This window comes from Bubalus kerabau, chromosome 5, assembly GCF_029407905.1.
Source record: "Bubalus kerabau isolate K-KA32 ecotype Philippines breed swamp buffalo chromosome 5, PCC_UOA_SB_1v2, whole genome shotgun sequence".
NCBI classification, from domain to species: domain Eukaryota; kingdom Metazoa; phylum Chordata; class Mammalia; order Artiodactyla; family Bovidae; genus Bubalus; species Bubalus kerabau.
In genome coordinates this window covers 128,932,550-128,953,476 of record NC_073628.1, presented here as the reverse complement: position 1 = coordinate 128,953,476, position 20,927 = coordinate 128,932,550, and the positions used below count along the sequence as shown (strand labels likewise).

Here is a 20,927-nt window from a genome sequence, read left to right as displayed (position 1 = left end):
TCCATAACATCTAGAACAATACCTACCATATAATATGCACTTTTTTTTTAAGAAAAGCTATGATTATTATATTTTCCACCCCTTCATCTTCCTTACTTGAAGCTAAGAGAAGAAGAGGCAGACCAAGTGAAACTGCTTATATAAAAGTCAGATCGAGTCTGGCTATTCCACCAGAGGCAATAATTATAAAGCTGCTTCAGAGCACAGAGAGTTCCAAGAACGAAATACACATTTGGAACAAGTTCATTAAAAAAAAATGCTTACTCATAAAAACCGCTACGGTTATAGCCTGACAAATGGAAAACACAGCACCGATAAATAAGGTGCCAGCGGTAAACAAGCCAGCCACACCAAGAAGTCGCTTGATTTCTCTCTTCCCACCCTCCAACAGTTTCTTAACCTTTTATGGGATTATAATGACAAGATCACGTAGGTTTTATAGGGCTGTTTACCAAGGTCCCCCCACACTCCAAACAGAGGGAAGAGGCCTTGGACATCTCTGCCAAGTTTCCAGCACTGGAACCTGCTCTCACTTCTTTGCCCAGGAGAGTCAGCTCCAAGATTTTCCACCTCTTCAGCCTGTCTAGAGACACCCAAACCCTCAGCATCTCAGCTCCACTGCTGCCCCATCACACCCCATCGGTCCATTTCAAGAAGAGCTATCTCCTGGCCAGTCTGCACCCTGCTGCCCTGCCCCAGCCCAAGTAGGTCACCTTGCTGGTAGTGGAATGCACATTAGATGGGAAGTCAGGAGATTGGGATGATAAGGCAGTGCAAGCCACTCGGTAGCTGATCCCTGTCACTGAACTTCTCTGAGCCTCAGTGTTGCTGTCTATAAAATAGAGCTAATATCACCTCCCTCATAGTGTTTCTGTGAACCTTCAACACGTTTGTGGTCATGAACTTCCCCTGTAGAGGGTCTGGTACCTGTGGGAACTGTTACAGCCAGTCAGTGACAATGACTAAGCTCCCTGATATCAGAAATCTGTGCTATGAACTTGGGGTGAGGTGGTAGGTGAGATGACAATGGAAAATGGGGGGAAAGCGCCCACCTACCTGCCCTTGGAACACACGAGAAATCACTGAGACTTCAAATTGCTTTCAAAGAGCTTCTAGGTGCAGATAAGACCTGAGGAAACAGAGCAAAGAGAGCTAGGTGCTGTCAACCCCACTCCCCTCACTCCACCCACCCTATTCTTGCCCTACTCCAGCCCCTACAGACTCAGCTAGGCCTTATTCCCTTGCCAAAGAAAAGTCAGTAACATCAAACAGGAAGCAGGTTGGTGCTTTTACAGGGCCTAGGGCAAAACAAACTTTTGCCAGCATTTACCAGAAACCATGACAAACCTTCTAAATCATTAGGTAATGAAAGCCAGCAATCTCCATCTACTCCTTTCTCACCCAAATCTCACTTAGTTGACTACTGTTTTTCTGGAGATTTAAACAAAACCTGTGCATCACTAAGTTACACAAATAGCAGTTGATTTAGGCTTTGAAAACTTCATTCCTTTTGTTAAAAAAGGGACTGAACACTAAATAATACCTCTTGAGAACCAAATCCTTCAGAAGCAAAATTTCTGGGAGAATTGGCTTTCTGTGTGAAGGTGCTTGGAGACAGCATATGGCTGGCTTAAATTTGAATATGCAAACAGTAGGCTTTTAGGCTTCCACTCAATTATTCTAAAAATCTAGAAATCATTCTAGAAACTGAATGCTCCCTATGCAAGCATTGTTCTCAGTGCTGAGACCAAAACAGCGGACTCACGATTACTTCGTTTTCATCAGGAACACCTGGGTGTGCATGCTACATCCTTTCAGTGGTGTCTGACTTTTTGTGACCCTATGGACTGTAGCCCACTAGGCTCCTCTGTCCATGGGATTCTCCAGGCAAGAATACTGAAGTGGGTTGCCATTTCCTCTTACAGGGCATCTTCCCGACCCAAGGATCGAACCTGCATCTCTTAAGTCTCTTGCATTGGCAGGAAGGTTCTTTATCACTAGCACCACCTGGGGAGCCCCAGAAATACCTGGGGAGTTTTTAAATAATGTTGATATCTGGTTCTCACCACTAGATAAGTATTAGTATCAGTCGCTCAGTCATGTCCGACTTTTTGCGACCCCATGGACTGTAGCCCGCCAGGCTCCTCTGTCCATGGGATTCTCTAGGCAAAAATACTGGAGTGGGTTGCCATTTCCTAGATAGTGTAATTCAATTGAAATAGACTGCCTTTTTATTTCCTACCCACAAGTGAATATCATGTGCAGTCAAGGTGAATAAACAGAAGCTAAGAGGAAACATGTATGGAGAAGAGAGACAGGAATCCATGCTGAAAAGGATCAAGGACCGATCGTGGCAAGCGGGACTCACTCACTCTACAAAGAGCTACATGCTAAGGACTGTGTTTAGTGCTGAGGATACGAGGGAGCCAAAGAGCAGGCTGCTACCATCAGGGACTAGATAGAAGAGTGTGATGGGTGCAGTTCTTCTGTGTGTGGTTTCTGTGATGAACCTGAGCACAGAGGTAGCTCCTGAACCACTCTGGTGAGTTACAAATGCCTTCTCAGAGGAGATGACACCTGAACCATGCCCTGACAGGTGCGAAAGAGCTAAGCAAACACAGGGACAGATGTAGAGAACATGGCTAGCTGAGGAAACCACCCCTGCAGAAGCCCCGAGGCGAGAGAGAGCTCATTGAAATATGGGGATTGCAAGAGTGGGGCAGAACAGGGCTGGAGGCAGGGAAGGGGCTGGGTGGGCAGTGAGGGCGAAATGCTCACGTTTCAGACCCTTTGGTCACTGCTCCCTTGTCACTGATCCCCAGCTCCTAGCCCAGGACGTGACACCTGATAAGCTGTAACAACCACTGGTTGGATAAGTGAGAACAAGCAGAAGGCTGAGGACAGAGCCGTGGAGAAACACAGACACTTAAAGGCCAACAAAGAGGACATAGTTGGAGAGAGAGAGAGGAGAAAACAAGATGAGTGGTCCAGAAACCAAGGGGGGACAACTGTCCATCCAGCCGGTCTCTGACGAGGCTGGATCGGGAAGGGCCAGGCAGGGAACGGTATCCAGGGCTAAGAGAAGGTTCGGTTTTTTTCTATTTTCACATGAGTTAGACTTGAAGACTTTTTTTTTAACATGTTCAACTGAAAGATCCTCTAGAAAACGTTAGCCATGTGGGACAGTGTGCTGGGATGCAAAGCACAGACTCGCCACGTGCTTTGTGACTCTGGCAACATTAGGTAACCTCTCCGAGCCTCCGTTCTCACCTGTAAAATAAGGACAACCACGCTTGACTTGAACAGTTGTTGTAATAAGTGAATAAAAAGTGTCTAGCGATTGGCTTCTGTAAGTTTTCGATTTCTTTTTTTTTTTTTAATCTTTAATTGAAAGAGGAGGTTCACTTAAAAGTTGTTGGGATAGAATGACCTGTGTCCTCCTTCTATCTATCAGGAGTTTGATGGCCTCTAGTTAGTCCTTAAACACCACAACATCACTTAGGTTTCCTCAATCAGATGGAGACTTGGGTCCCTGCCTTGTGAAGCTGGGACTTTTTGATTACTGAGAACAGAACAGCAGAAGACACTTGCAAAACCTCAAAGTGCCGTTGACATAATCTGATCACTATCCAGGCAGTAAAAAAGGGGAACCTTGAGACGGGCAACAGGTATTTCTTAGGGTCAGGCTGACTCATGGATTCACTCTTAAAAGCCATAAGACTTTAGGGAAGCTAAACACAGAGATTCTATATCTTGATCTTCAAAAGAATTAAAACGTTTTTTTAAGCATATGAAGTTCTCTGAGTGTACTAAATGTCAATAAATGTTACTTTCTTGTCTCTTGATCTGGAATTTCTAAAAACATCATCGTCTTCCATCTCCATGAGGTAGTCTGGGTGGAATTTAACTTGGTTACAAAGGAAAGACAAGAAAATTCAAATTCAAGTTTATGCAATGATCACTAGAAGGCTCAAAAAAGAGAGGCAAGCTTCCTCTAAATTAAGCTGCTGCTAGAGACCTTCCATCATGATCTTTTTAGCCTTAACAACTAAAATCTTCATTCTACCAACCCTATCCCCAAATCAGCACCTTGATTAGAACATGACAGTCTCTCTGATCTGACTGCAGTTTCCTTCAATCTTTAATCAGTTTTAGTCATCCTTTTTCTCTCCAGCTTCAGGCTCAGGATGTGCTCCACCTTTCAGAGTCGCTCTGCAGCTGTGTTGTGTAGACCTAGGCTCCAGTCCCCGTGGTATCTCAAACAGTTGCTGTCGACAGAGTGATTCAGTCTCAACAGTAAGCTGTGTTCTCTTCATCTATAAAATGGAGACACTCGTGACTTGCAAAGGTAGGAGGGAGGGACAGAGTGAGGGTCTCTAAGGAGCTGACCCTGTGACTAGTCACATCGTAGGAGATCAACCCATCATGGGAGCTCATATTATTATAAGAATAGAAGCCCCCATATATACGACCACATGTCAAATAGATAGCCAGTGGGAAGCTGCTGTTTATGGCCCAGGGAGCTTAGCTCAGGGCTCTGTGATGACTTACAGGGGTGGGATGGGGGAAGTGGGAGGGAGATTCAAGAGGGAGGGGGTGTATGTATGCATATAGCCGGTTCACTTTGTCCTATAGCAGAAACTAACACAACATTGTAAAGCAATTATATTCCAAAAAAAAAGAATAGAAGCCCCCAGGCAAGGGAGCCGGGTAGATCAGAGTGCACACCAGGGTGATCGACTATGAACGGTCAGATTTTACAGCCAAAAAGGGGGAAAAAGGCTCAAGTGAATTCTCTCCCCATTTTTTCAGTAAAATAATGTGCTCCAAGCCTGAGACCTTTTTCCTCCTGTCTACTGCCCAAAACTCATTTCTCCAACAGAGATCTGAGCCACCATAAATCCCATCAGGGGTCAAGATGGCTGACACAATTTTAACTATAAGAGAGCACAGCATAAATGCATCATTATTATCCCCAAGGGCTGCTCTCTGCCTTTTCCAGGGGACAAAAGAAAAAGTCATATTTTTTAACCTGGAAATATATAGTATTCGCAAATTTTTGAGGGACAGATCCAAGAACTCAGAAGCACAAAGGCTGTTAAAGCAAAGTATGACCAGACTTAAAGGGAACAATCTTTCTGTCTTTTAAAAAAATCTCTTTATTGCTATCCTACCAAAAAACTTAGAGACACTGTTTCTAAATAAAGCCAGTTCTGTCTCCAATTGCCTCTGACTATATAGTCCTTTCTCTGCCTCTATGTTCTATAACTACATCTCTTTTAGACATAGGGCACTCAGCCCCTTACTGAGTGTGTTGCAGGAAAGGGGACCTCTTTCAGAGCCTGAAACTGGGCTTTTGTCTAACACTCAGAATGAATTGTCTGAGGAGACACATGTGCTGCCAAAGCAAGAGATTTTATTGGAAAGGGCACCCGGGAGGAGAGCAGGAGGGTGAGGGAACCCAGGAGAACTGCTCCGCCACGTGGCTCGCAGTCTCTGGTTTTACGGTGATGGGATTAGTTTCCGGGTTGTCTTTAGCCCATCATTCTGACGCAGGGTCCTTCCTGGTGGTGCACGCCTTGTTCAGCCAAGATGGATGCCAGCGAGGAGGATTCTGGGACGAGGTCAGATCTGTGGTGTCTCCTTTTGACCTTTCCCGAACTCTTCCAGTGGGCGGTGGCTTCTCAGTTCCGTGTTCCTCACCAGGACCTCCTGTCATAAAACAACTCATGCCAGCGGTGACTCTGGTGGCCGGCCAGGGTGGCGGTTTCAGTCAGTGTGCGTCCCCAGCAAGTCTACACAGTTTCTCCCAGGATGGAGCGATATCGCAGTGCAATTCTGATACTCACTCCTGGAGTTAGCTCAGACGTCATGAGCTAAGAGCACAGTCTCCAACAAGGCTGCCCTCAATTCAGACAACAGCCCTACGTTCAGTGGTCCCCAGGCTGCCTGCGTTTCTGACCAACTGGGTTCCCACTGCCAAGGGTTCCCACAGCTCCCTCAGGTTCAGTTATTCAGAATAACCCATAGAATGCAGGAAAGTGCTTTATTAATGATTCAAGTTTTATCACAAAGAATACAACTCCCCAGGCCAGACAAATATAAAGATGCCTAGGCCTCAGAGGGTTCTCAGAGTGAAGTTTTTGCATCCTCCTTGATGGAAGCAGGATGTACCACCCTGGTGGACAGGGTGAAGCCCCTAACCTGGGCCCTCAAGTCACCCTGGCAGAGATCTCACCAGGACCGATCAGGAACACGCAAGAGTAAAGACTAACCCTGATACCCAATCACCAAGAGATGAATCAGAGTGAATTTCTAATCCCCGTGTTCCTCCAGTTTGTCCAGGGATCACACAATCTGAGTAGGCAGAGCCTCAGTTGGCTTACACACCCACTATCCAAAGCAAGAATCCTCTTCATATGGTCCCTGCTGCTGCTGCTGCTAAGTCGCTTCAGTCCTGTCCGACTCTGTGTGACCCCATAGACGGCAGCCCACCAGGCTCCCCCGTCCCTGGGATTCTCCAGGCAAGAACACTGGAGTGGGTTGTCATTTCCTTCTCCAATGCATGAAAGTGAAAAGTGAAAGTGAAGTCACTCAGTCGTGTCTGACTCTTAGCGACCCCATGGACTGCAGCCTACCAGGCTCCTCCGTCCATGGGATTCTCCGGGCAAGAGTACTGGAGTGGGTGCCATTGCCTTCTCCCTATGGTCCCTGACAACACTGCATGTTGCTACCATGTGGACAGCACAGGGCCCTGACAAACAAGGGATGGAGAAACACACAGGGAAGACGCCCAACATGCCAGCTGTAACTCAGAATTTCTCCGGAGCGTGGGTCAAAAACCAGGACAAAGTAACGAACACTCTTCTACATCTTCTTCCCTCCCCACATGGACTTCTGTCCCCTTCCCAGTGAAACTCTCAGCAACACATTTCTTCAGCCAAGCAGAAGAAACTTGACCACTCCATGATTAAAGGACCCTTTTCAAGTAGATTGTGTTCTGGGTTCTAAAGACTTCCACTTGTAAATTTCAGGCACGCAGCTTATTGGTATGAAGACTGATTATTAAACCAGGTTTGAGAGTAATGTATGAGTTTCAGCTTGTTTTGTTCAGGATCCTACCAATCGAGGTAGTATGGCTTACACCTTCTGCCCATTAAGACGGATTCACAAAGCCTCCCTTCCCCTTATAAGCTGTAAAACCTCTTTCCCTGATGGTTGCTCATCTTACAAAGAGCTGCATGCCCATCCCTTTCTGGATTCCACCCAGCACCCTCCTGAAATGGCTTGGGAGATGTCAGGACCCCATGACCACAACATCCCATGAGCTTCACTTCAGACTTTGGCCCCTAACTTCAGGGTTATTGGAGTATTCCCTGGTGGCTCAGACAGTAAAGAATCTGTCTGCAATGCAGGAGACCCAGGCTCAATCCCTGGGTAGGGAAAGATCCCCTGGAGAAGGGAATGGCTACCCACTCTGGTATTCTTGCCTGGAGAATTCCATGGACAGAGGAGCCTGGCAGGCTACAGTCCATAAGGTCACAAAGAGTCGGACATAACTGGGTGACAAACACTTCACTTCTCAAGAATCAGAGTGGAGAGAATGGCCCTACCACCCTGAACACATGCCATCTCGTCTAATCTCAGAAGCTATGCAGGGTCAGGCCTGGTTAATACTTGGATGGGAGAATGCCTTGCCCTGCAACATTGTAATGCATCCTTAAACTCTCTCTATGCCTTACCTTCCTCTCCCCAGGCCTTGCTATAGAATCTTAAACAAACTCAGATTGATCTGTGATCTCGGTACAGCTTTCCATTCAGATTTCCGGTGGTAGATTTTCATCCTCTTTGCCTTTTTGCTCTTCTCTCCTTATCCAAAAAGAGCAATAAAAGGAATCAGAGAAGAACTCACAGTTCGTCACCTTGTCTTGCCTCAGTCTAAACAAGAAGCTGTCTTATTAAAAAAGAAGGGGTGGGGGGAGTGGGCTGGGGAGGAGAGAAAGGTGATATTTAATTTTATTGGGGAGAATGGATCATTGCTGGAGAATGCCTGCAGCTAAATGAGACCATCAAACCAAGAGCAGAGTGGCGAGCCGTGCGCACAAATATGAAGTAATATCTTTCTACTCCGGGGGAAACTGACACTCAATTTCAGAAGCTTCAGGCAGGCAGCTCAGAGTTGGGTGAAATCGCAGATGCCTTCTTGGAACCATTTACAAGGCTTCTACTCTCTGCAGTGAAAGCTTAAAAATGCAAATGAAATGAGGCCATTTAAAGAAAAATATCCCTGCTAACTGTGCTCTGGGAAAGGGAAAAAAAAGCCTATAGCTCAGAGGGCAATCTTAAAGTCAATGAAACTCAGCAGGGCTGGATGATGCTTCATTCTGATGGATAATGTGTGCTGTGCTTCTCCTTCATGAGTTTAGAAGTATTTAAAGAAAAGGGGGGAATCACCCTGTTTAGGAGATTAATTTCTTTTCTGAAAGAAATGTCTGTTTTTGCTGTCACTTTGGGTTTGATGAAGAGTAAAACCAGAACTTATTTTGAATGTTTGCTGCTGAAAATTACCAAGGTTGGAGGCTGGGAGCGGGGGGACCCTGAAGAGGTTAAGTCCTGCCCCATCTCCCCAGGCAAATTCATGTTTAAATTATCCAAGAAACCATTATAAAAGTATTTCATCAGGAATACAGATTCTAATAATATGTGCAACACTGCTGAGCACTGAGTGCCAGGGATTGAGCTTAGCACTTTGACATGAATTATCTCATCTTCTCAACCCCCTCCCCACATACACACATGCAGGAGGTCGTTTTACTCTAGCCATTGTACAGGCAAGGCAACTGAGGTTAGGGAGATCAGACAACTTGCTTGGAGTTTCATAGCTGCAAAGTGGATGGGCAGGATAGAATTGAAGCTCAGACCAGAGCCCAAGCCTACACAATGCTTTGTAGCCCACGATACTCTCTCAAGGCCAGTTCATTTCAAAACAATTTAGTAAGTCTCATCAAACAGTGACATTGCTACAATTTAGTAAATTATGTCTTGCTTTGAAATTTCTTTCTTTGAGGACTGCATTTTGAATATAAGGTCATCAGTACTGGATGAGCAGGCACTGTGAAGCCAGGGCTGAGGGACCAAGCAGCAATGGCCAGCTGATTCTGGCCTTTCCCGCCCTTTGTGTGCTGTGGATGTAGTTGGAAGCCCATCTCTCTTAACCCGTTGAACTCAAAAGAAGAACTCACACTGATTCGGAACCGAAATTCTCCTTGGTGCAACTCAAGTACACTTTCCCACGTGATGAGGAGATATTAGAGCCAAGCTGTCAATCTTATCACCTCTGTTATCCTTAGGTAAAGACTGTGGTCTATGAAAAGATGCTCAGCATCACTAATTATTAGAGAAATGCCAATCAAAACCACTTCACACCAATCAGAATGGCCATCATCGAAAAGTCTACAAACAACAAACGCTGGAGAGGGTGTGGAAAAAAGGATACCCTCCTACGCTGTCGGCGGGAATGTGAATTGGTGCAGCCGCTATGGAAAACAGTGTGGAGGTTCCTTTAAAAACGAAAAACAGAGTTGCCCTGTGATCCAGCAGTCCCAATCCTGGGCATATATCCAGACAAAACTATAATTAAAAAGATACATGCATCCCCATGTTTCTAACAGCAATATTCACAGTAGTCAAGACACGGAAACACCCTAAATGTTCATCTACAGATGAATGGATAAAGAAGAGGAGGTACCATGGAATCTTTCTCAGCCATAAACAGGATGAAACAATGCCATTTGCAGCAACGTGGATGGACAGAGATGATCCCATTAAGTGAGTGAAGTCAGAGAAAGACAAACATCATATGATATCACTCATGCTGCTGCTGCTGCTAAGTCACTTCAGTCGTGTCCGACTCTGTGCGACCCCATAGACGGCAACCCACCAGGCTCCACCATCTCTGGGATTCTCCAGGCAAGAACACTGGAGTGGGTTGCCATTTCCTTCTCCATCACTCATACATGGAACAAAAAAAAAAAAAAATGATACAAATGAGCTTATTTACAAAGCAGAAATAGACTCACAGACACGGAAAACAAACTTATGGTTACCAAAAGGCAAAGGGAGAGGGATATATTTGGAATTTTGGATTAATTGATACAAACTACTATATATAAAATAAACAAACAACAAGGACCCACTGTATAGTCCAGGGGATGATATTCATTAATTCATTGTCTTGTAATAATCTATAATGGAAAAGAATCTAGAAAAGAATATATATCACTATTATATATATAGTGATATATAATATCATATAGTATATGATATATAATATATATAGTATATATATCATATACTATATATATATATATATATAGTATATGATATATACTATATATATATATAGTATATATATATATACTATATAGTATATGATATATACTATATATATATAGTATATATATATATAGTATATGATATAATATATATATAGTGATATATATCAATCACTTTGCTATATACTTGAAACACTGTAAATCAACTATACTTCAATGAAATAAAAATGAAAAAAAAGACTGAAGTCTGAATCAGACATGTACCTGAAAATATGAGAGCTGGTACACCGCTGGTAGTCACGTAGATTAATACAATCATTAGGAAGGCATCATCTTGAACATTTGGGGATGTGTGTAGCCTACAACCCAGAATTTTTATTCCCAAGTACTTTCCCTAGACAGCTTCTAGTACACAAGTATGGGAAGTCACACATGAACGTTCCTAGCAGCAATGTCTATAAAAACTAAAAGCTAGAAACAGCCCAAATGTCCATTAACAGCAGAAATGATAAATAAACGGTGGTGTATACACACAAGGGAACAGTCTGACCTATTGAAAATGAATGAATTATAGCTGCATGCATGTATCAACATGTGGATCTTATTAGCATAATAAGCTAAACAAGAAAGTAATAAATAAAAACATGACATGCATACCATTCAAAATAGGCAAAATTAAACTATGTTACTTAGGAAAGCATAATAGGTAATAATAGGGCTTCCCTGGTGGCTCAGACAGTAATGAATCTGCCTGCAATGCAGGAGACCCAGGTTCAATCCCTGGGTCAGGAAGATCCCCTGGAGAAGGAAATGGCAATGCACTCCAGTATTTTTGCCTGAGAATCCCACGGACAGAGGAGCCTGGCGGGCTATAGTCCATGGGGTCACAGAGTTGGACATGACTGAGCGACTAACATTTTCACTTTTCACTTTTACTTCACTTTTCAATAGGTAATAAAGCTATTTTTTAAAATGGTAAGGAACAAGTCATCACAAAAATCTGGAGAGAAGTCATCTTAGGGAGGACAGAAGGGATGTGATTGGGAAAGAGTACCTGGCACATAAGATACTGGCAATGTTCCAGTGTTGAAACTGGATGTGGGCTAAATGGGTATTCATTTTTAAAATATTCACTCAACAGTTTATATTGAAAATGATATTTGTTATAAAACATGGGCTTATGTTTGTATGATATATTACATGTGAGTACTCATGCATGTCATTCAGTATTAAGTAGGTATGCAATCCGACTCAATCTGTGTCATGGAGAGCTACAGAAGTTCTGAACTCATTGGCACTGATCCCTTAGAATCATGAAATTCCCTCTAGGACATGTGACATGAAATTGTCTAGCTCCCTGCTTGGCTACCTAGGGTTATGGGAAGCTCTGTACCTCTCGTAGCAGCCCTTTCATTCTTTGTTCTTTTAGGGTTGTTTCTGTAGGCGATGGAGCTCTTAATTTGTTTTTTTTTTAAACCATGGCTCAAACTACCGCACAATTGCACTCATCTCACACGCTAGTAAAGTAATGCTCAAAATTCTCCAAGCGTGAACCGTGAACTTCCAGATGTTCAAGCTGGTGTTAGAAAAGGCAAAGGAACCAGAGATCAAATTGCCAACATCCGCTGGATCATCAAAAAAGCAAGAGAGTTCCAGAAAAACATCTATTTCTGCTTTATTGACTATGCCAAAGCCTTTGACTGTGTGGATCACAATCAACTGTGGAAAATTCTGAAAGAGATGGGAATACCAGACCACCTGACCTGCCTCTTGAGAAACCTGTATGCAGGTCAGGAAGCAACAGTTAGAACTGGATATGGAACAACAGACTGGTTCCAAATAGGAAAAGGAGTACGTCAAGGCTGTATATTGTCACCCTGCTTATTTAACTTCTATGCAGAGTACATCATGAGAAACGCTGGACTGGAAGAAGCACAAGCTGGAATCAAGATTGCCGGGAGAAATATCAATAACCTCAGATAGCAGATGACACCACCCTTATGGCAGAAAGTGAAGAGGAACTAAAAAGCCTCTTGATGAAAGTGAAAGTGGAGAGTGAAAAAGTTGGCTTAAAGCTCAACATTCAGAAAACAAAGATCATGGCATCAGGTCCCATCACTTCATGGGAAATAGATGGGGAAACAGTGGAAACAGTGTCAGACTTTATTTTTCTGGGCTCCAAAATCACTGCAGATGGTGATTGCAGCCATGAAATTAAAAGGCACTTACTCCTTGGAAGGAAAGTTATGACCAATCTAGATAGCATATTCCAAAGCAGAGACATTACTTTGCCAACAAAGGTCCGTCTAGTCAAGGCTATGGTTTTTCCAATGGTCATATATGGATGTGAGAGTTGAACTGTGAAAAAAGCTGAGTGCCAAAGAATTGATGCTTTTGCACTGTGGTGTTGGAGAAGACTCTTGAGAGTCCCTTGGACTGCAAGGAGATCCAACCAGTCCATTCTGAAGGAGATCAGCCCTGGGATTTCTTTGGAAGGAATGATGCTAAAGCTGAAACTCCAGTACTTTGGCCACCTCATGAGAAGAGTTGACTCATTGGAAAAGACTCTGATGCTGGGAGGGATTGGGAGCAGGAGGAGAAGGAGACGACAGAGGATGTGATGGCTGGATGGCATCACTGACTCGATGGACAAGAGTCTGGGTGAACTCCAGGAGTTGGTGATGGACAGGGAGGCCTGGTGTGCTGCGATTCATGGGGACAGGACTGAGCGACTGAACTGAACTGAACTGAAGATATACAAAACATAAACATTCACACTTAATTATTTTTAAGTGTACAGTCCTCTGGCACTACATACATTCACATTGTTCTGCACCTGTCATCATTACCCATCTCTAGAAGTTTTTCACCTTCCCAAACCGAAATTCTATTAATATTATACCCACTAAAAACTCCCAATCCTCCCTTCTCTCAGCTCCTGGCAACCATCATTCTACTTTCTGTTTCTGTGAATTACTACTCTATATACCTCATAAAAGCAAAATCATACACTATTTGCCTGTTTGTGTCTGGCTTATTTCACTTTGCATGATGTCTTCAAGGTTTATCCATGTTTTAGTGTGCATCAGGATTTCCCTCTTTTTAAAGACTGAATAATATTTCATCGTGTGTATATACTCCATTTGTTTATCTATTCAACCATTGATGGACAATTCAGTTGCTTCTACTCTGAATTTGTAAATAATGCTGCTATGAACATGGGTTGGAAGCTCATTTCTTCTCAACTACCAGTAAGGGTTTCCTTATACTCAAGTTAAACAGTTTTCTTGTAACTATTGTCCATCAGTTTATATTCTAGTTAAGTTCTTATAAGGTGAACCCTCTCCCCTTTTCCCACAAGGAAACCTTAAATATTGGAAGACAACAACCTTGACATTTTGGTCACCTCTTCTTTAACTCAATTATTACCACCCCCCCCAAAAAAAAGTGTTAGTCATTATTCAGTCACGTCTGACTCTTTGTGATCTCATGGACTGTACCCTCCAGTTTCCTCTGTCCATGAAATTCTCTAGGCAAGAAAACTGGAGCTGGTAGCCATTCCCTTCTCCAGGGGGATCTTCCTGACCCAGGGATTGAACTCAGGTTTCCTGCATTGCAGACAGAATCTTTGTCATCTGAGTCACCAGGGAAGTCCAATTATTATAAGGGCTTTTGTTATTTCAATCATCCCTTCACAAGATACTTTCTCCAAGGCTCTCATCAAATTAATATGCTTATCTGGAGCATCTCAGATAACAATAATTTTTATGGAAACCACATCCCACTGATGTTTTATCTCCTGTTTCTTGTCCAATAAAAAGCCCTTCACCTAGAAAGCCCTCTTCCTTTTGATGTTAAAATCTACAAAAACAATCTCTTAATTCTGTGGCTATGCAATTGATTTTTTGTTTCAGTACAACAGATCAACATTTGTATTTGGTAAATCTCATCTTCTCAAATTTGGTTCAGACTCCCAGGCTACTGGGGTCACTTTAATGTTATCCCATATGACTCTATCTCATACAAAGAAATTGGAAATCATACTTGTTACTGTGTTCCTTCAAAGTATTGATACATGTGTTGAACATGACATGGTTAAGGCAAAGGTAAATCACTGACTTTCCTTCCATATTATTATTTGTTAACATTCTTTAAATATGAATATACAGCTTGAACCAACTAGAAATTCACTTAACTACAATACTTCTTAATAAACCTATGGTAGTCTTGTCCACCAGGATATCATGGAAGACTCTGTCAAATGTTGTAGAAATCAAGTCCTATGTTTATGGAGCTTCACGGGTCTGTCAAAGTAGTTGGCCCAAACTGGGTCAGGTTATGGTGCTGTGCTTAGTGGCTCAGTCACAGCTGGCTCTTTGTGGACAGGCTCCTCTGTCCATGGGTTTCTTCAGGCAAAAATACTGGAGTGGGTTGCCATGCCCTCCTCCAGGGGATCTTCCCAACCCAGGAATGGAACACAGGTCTCCCGCATTGCAGGCAGATTCTTTACCATCTGAGCCACAGGGAAGCCCCATTTTATGGTAGCAGTATCCATATTGGCTGCCAGAAATCACTTCATTTTCTTCTAAGTATGCATAAAGTATGAGTTTAGTGTACTGTTGAAGAGTTTTATTTGATGTAATGTCAAGTTTCCTTGGAGTTAGGTTCTAAAACTACTTTTCCTCTCTTTTTGAAAATTAGAAGAATATTTTCCTATTTTTAGTATTCTGGGGACTCTCCCATTCTTTATGATTGCTAAAAATGAGTTTTGAGATTTCATCTGCAAATGTCTTTAATACATGAGGGTGAGATCACCTGGACTTGGAACCTGTGATATGATTCAAAATGACTGCATGTTAATATTTCCCCACCCACTCTTAACTCATATTTTAACATCTCTTCTTTGACTTTCATATTCTTGATGAAGACTGTACTTAAACTCCCACTGGGCTTCCATCGCATCTCATTCATCTACTGACATTACAGTTTTCTCAAGCTCATCCATTTCTCAATAGCTCACCCATTCTTGGAAACTGTAATTTTCATTGTTTTTGCACTTTTAAGCACATTTGTTGGTTAGGAAAATAAGGTTTGTGGGCCCCAGTGGATAGGAGAGAAAAAATTAGATATCCAAATACTAAAACGTATACCAGGCTTTGATTGATTCTCTTATTACATAATGGAGAAGATCTCTTCACATTAGTGGTACAACTACTGTTAAAGTTGGCAGCAGGGAATAAAAGGAACTGGATCAAATCCAAGCTAGATCTGTAAATCAGCCCCATTCATTGTCATTTTATTGACTTGGAGGATATCAGACCTTAGTAACATTATGACTTAAATGATGAGCTGGGCTCTGTTTTAAGCAGAAGCATTCCTGCCATTTTCAACAAGGAAATTCTCAACTCTGTGGAACAACGTCACACCATATAGCAGGTAAGCACATGGAATGCTTAGCATCCTTAGTTTCAGAACACTAAATTCAATTATGTGCCATAGCCATTGTCGTTGTGACATTCCAAAGCAACCAAATACATTTCCAAGTGCCCTGGTTGAGACTTACTGAAAGATATCTTTAAAGCCTCTTTCAGCTGTGAATTTCTGAGTCTACAATTCTTTGCAGACAGAGACACTGGAGTTTCAAATCATTAGTAACTTTATGTTAAGTTTTAGTCAATAACACATTACACCATTGGAAGTTGTTTTCAAGATGAAATAGAAACAGTCTGTTCAATTTCAGCAGACACGTAATATTCATCCAATTTTTTTTTTAATTACCAGGAGTAACTAATTACAAATCTGGACATTCAGAAAAACTAGTACACAATAAATCATTTTAAGTCAATTGGAGGAACAGCCTAGATGAACAGAAATGATGACAAATTCTTATCAGAGTATCACAATAGAGCTAAGAAAGCTGCTAAATCTATATGTCATTTTCCTTTGTTTTAAGGAAGTGAAAGCCTAAAAGCTTCTTACTCTCTACTGTACCTGAAAATTCTCCTGCAGATCAAAAGAATTTCTCCCAATCCCACAGAATTACCTTCCTGCTCAGAACTTGTCTCAGAGCAAATAATTTCGCCTATCAACACCGTGCCTTCCAAGAAGGCTTACTTTTTATCCTTCCCCTTTACAATACCTTCCTGTACCCACCCTCACCCCCAACACACACCAGCCCCATCCTGCACCCCCGTCATCACCACCACTGGCATAGCCACCCTCACCACCCAAGGAGGGCCAGAGCCTTGGCCAGCTGGCTTCCCTTCAGCAGAATTGACACAACTACCCCAGTGCAATGAGGGGTCTCTGCGGCCAACATGTGCAGAGTTTTCCTCTCCAAACAGAAGGCCACATTCCTACAAAAATATCTGGCACCTTCCAAGGCTTCTAAGCTAGTCCAGACAGAGAGAGATGATTATGAAACTGAAGACACCTCTTTTTCTTTTTCCCTTGGTAGTGGGTAAAAAAAACCAGGAAGGTCAAACAATGCATTCTGTCAAGGCTTCCTTTCCCTTCCCCACAGTTCTAGGATCTAGCATCAGCAAAACATGTCAGATCACGTTCTGGTGTGGAAACAAAGAGAGAAGAGTATTCACTTCACAAGGGTGGGGCTTTGAGACTCTCGGCATCTCTTACTGTATTTCTATCTCCTTTCTTCCCAGATTTGGGGAAAAGGAAAAGACTGTGAAGGATTGGGGGACCTGCCCAGAAAAGAATGGAGGGGCAGAGTATGTGAACAGCTGACATACACGGCTACCGTAAAGACATCGGAAGCTGAGCCCAAACCTCAAAATCAGTTTTGTTTTTCTGCTAATTATCTGGCATAGAAAGCCAGCCCTGGAGCAGCTCTCCTCCCAGCAAATGGATTCAGGTCTCCAGCCTGAATTGGAACCAGGCTTTGGACAAAGGCTGTATAATCCCCATAGCTGCTTTGGCCTCATACAGAAGAAATGGGATGAGTTATTCTTCCTTAAGGACAGAGCCAGCGAAAACAGGTTCATACTGTGGCAGTTGGGATCCAGTTTAGATAATGAAGTTACTGGCGATGAGTCTTGCAGCAGAGGGATGTTATGAAACGTCTCATCTGAGGTCTTAATATTTGAAGAGTCCCTCATCTCCCTCTTGTGTCTAGCCTGGCTTTTTCAGGAGACAGTAGTTGGTAACAGTTCATGTGTCTTTCCTTCCTTTCTCTGATTCATGATTTAGCCAACATTTCCTCCACATCTATCATGTCAGTCTCTGTGCTTGGAACTGGGTGGGGGCAGGGGGTGGGGGAAACTTCTCCTCTTGATTCCAGTCCAGGTGATTCACACCTGTGGTCTGCACCAGTGTGGTAACAATGAGAACGGACAAGGATGGTTGGATTTAAGGCCTATTAAGGTGATGAAATTGACAGGTTTTGATGACCTAAAGAGTAAAGGGGAGAGAAGAATCAACCGTGACTCCTAAATTTCTTACATGAGCAAGTGGGTGAAAGGTGATGCTGTTTAGAGAGAAAAGGAACACAGGAGTGTTTGAGGGAACAAGTTTGGTGGGGGGGGTGGGGATATGATGAATTCAATTTTGACATATTGACTTTAAATTGCAGAGGCTCAAGAGAAAGTTGGCGAGAAGGCAATGGCACCCCACTCCAGTACTCTTGCCTGGAAAATCCCATGGACGGAGGAGCCTGGTAGGCTGCAGTCCATGGGGTCGCACAGAGTCGGACATGACTGAAGCGACTTAGCAGCAGCAGCAGCAAGAGAAAGTTGGGCAAACAGGTCTTATGTTTAGGACAAAGATCTGGGCTAAAGACACAAAATAAGGGAGGCATGCCTTAAAGCAATTTGTGAAGTGGGGAAAAAGGAAGGGATGGAGAAGATATGTGTATCTTCCCAGCCCCTAAAAAGAAGATTCAAATAGAAATCTCATGAGGCTTTGGGAATTGATCACTAGCCTAGATTTCAAAGAAAGATGCTGAACTAGTGGAAAATCCCATAAGTCACTGAAGGCAGCCTTGATTGGCCAAGAGACTCAAGCATCTTTCCACAACAGGCAAACTGATCCTTGATCCTTGGGCAGATACAGCTGGACAAAACCTCCCTTTCCATTCTACCAGGCCCAGCCAATGATGGCATGACCTTTCAAATGACATAAGATCCTGGTAAAGAAGACTGGACAAGCAAAGCCCCCTGGGCTCAGCTGAATAGCACCACCAAACCCAGCTTCCCAAGAATGAATTCACAGGGTGGGAATTTAGCAGCCCATTCAATGGTTTTTAAAAATATTTTTCAGGAGAAGTTAACTTGGTTTTATCTCAAGAGCCTTGAGATCTTCTCAATCTGTCCTGGATTTGTCTCCATCCTTGTGACGGCACCACAATAAGCAGAGCTTCTCCCCAATTCTAGCTCCGAGGTCCCCAAGGGAGCATTTTAAAGGCATAGAACCTCTGTAGGTGCCCTTGGAAAGAAGGCCGTTAGTGGGTGGGGTGGGGTGGGGTGGGGTGGGGTGGGATGATGTGGCAGGGGCTAAGCTGAGCACAGAGAAGGGAGAGGGTGGGGTACCTCAGTGCCAGGGTGGGGCACAGGCTGCCTGCCAAGTCAGGAGCCTCCCTCCATTCCATGCTTAAATGTCAAACCAAGCCCACCCCTTCGGGGCTAAAATCTGTTTATTCTTGGCTGAGGAAGATTTTAGGTTTTTCAAAAAAGAGTGAGGAAATGAGAAATCATAAGAAAATCCTAAAGGTCTTATTAAATGACATTCAGATTCTTCTGTCAACATGGAAAGCACCAGAAACACACAGATTTTTTGAAATACGCCCCCAACAGCACAAACACATTTTTAAATTACCAGAAAGAGTTTGTGTTTGTTTGTTTTTGTTTTGTTTTTTACAGAAGTGGCCTTTAAAACATTAACTGATAAAAGAAAAAAAAATAGCAAGTTCATTTTCAAGGTTGACTCAAGACACATCTCATCCCAACTTTCTCACCAAATCAAGAAAACACACCAGGAAGGGGCTCCAGGCCTTTTCTAAGGACAAGAGAGGTTTTAAGAGAGTAAGACCTGTTTTTCTTCTCTTTATTTTTTCTTTTATTTTTGGATTTTTAATAAACTTTTTAATTTTTCATTTTAGAATAGTTTCAGATTTATTTTCCTCCTTCTAATATCCCACATTACTATTTCAAAGAAAATCAAGTATTGATTTATCAACTCTGATGAAGGGTATCTAAGAACCACCAACAGGGCTAACTATGAGGAAACCTGGATTTCAAGGAAAAGCTTAGTCTGACACAAGATACCAGCTGCAAGATTCATATGGATGTTTGTGGCTTCTGAGTCAGTTGAAGCCAAACTCTGGGTGTTTTTATAGCTCAGAGTTGATACAAAAATATTCCTGAGCTTTCAGCACTTTATGACTGACCAGAAGAACTTCTCCAGTTTCACTTCACAACTCTGCTGGGTTACCATGCTGTTACGGATAGGCCCAGAGAGGCAGAGAAGCTAAAGCAACACTGGAAAAGGGCAGAGCTAGGACTAAAATATGGGTTTTCTAGGTCCAAGCCCAGCTGTCATACCCCCAGGTGCTGAAGGGGTCAGGAGACAAGAAAAGAAACAAAATGGAAAGAAAAGCACATGGTCTAGTAGAGACCTTCTCCTAAGCCATCAGCAGTGAGCACTTCCGCATTAGAAACACAAATTCCTCTTTGAGATGCTGTGTCTCCAGCATTTCCGAACATGAATCCTGCAGGACCAGGTCCTCCTAGCTAAGCCAAGGACAAGCCTCACTGTTTCCCATAGCTGGTTCCCCACCCAGGGGACCACAAATGCACTGAAACATAGGAGTCTCAAGACAGAGATGTGACCCACGCTTTCAACCCACTGACCAGGCCCACGTAAGATGATGAAAGACACGATACCCTCTTGGTGCTGTGACCCCCAGCTGTGTGTACAGACCAGCGCTTCTCAAATCTGGGGGTCTTGAGAATCTGAGGATGTGAGTTCTGATTCAGTAGGTCTTGAAGAAGACTTGAAACACTGCCTTTCTAACAAGCTCCCAGGTGCTATTGCCAGCCCAAGAACAGCACAGTGAGGGGCAAGATGGTCAGACCTAGAAGGACCATTGAAAGCATCCTTCTCAGTGCTCTTCAAACTGGGCTCCTGGGAACTTCTAATGATGTATTTTGGGGGGATGATTTGAAAGACCAGAAGGAAACCAAGAACCCCTCTGCACCCCAGGATCAATCAGAATGACTCTGCTTCTGTGTTATAGAAAGTGAAATTCTTCGCAAGATTTCATGTGATAAAAGTGCTGCTTTGTTTTATAAATTCGAAATCTACTGCTTTACTCTGACTACCTCACTTTACAGAAGAGGAGTTTGAGAATAAGAGAGGATAAGTGACTCATACAAGATGACACAGCAAATCGCTGGCCCAAGCCAAATCGGAGCCCTGGTCTCTTCTTCCCCACCCTACTCTGGCTCTCTTTGGAGGAAGACGTTTTTTTTGAAAGCCATGACTCAGTGGTTTCTCCTCTTTCTCCTGGGTTTACCAAAGTAAACCCAGCAGAATCCCACAGTGTTCTGGCTCTCAAAGCAAAGAGTCCCATCTCTCCCC

General features: G+C 43.2%; 1 long non-coding RNA gene across 1 annotated transcript; it reads right to left on the bottom strand.

Annotated features, from left to right (window-relative positions):
* Positions 1-5,577: 5,577 nt before the first annotated feature.
* LOC129654089 (uncharacterized) lies at positions 5,578-9,849 on the bottom strand. Its single transcript, XR_008715403.1, has 3 exons — positions 9,749-9,849; positions 7,743-7,869; positions 5,578-5,712 (listed from the first exon to the last, which is right to left on the bottom strand). It is a non-coding gene; the product is annotated as an uncharacterized LOC129654089 (long non-coding RNA).
* Positions 9,850-20,927: the final 11,078 nt, after the last annotated feature.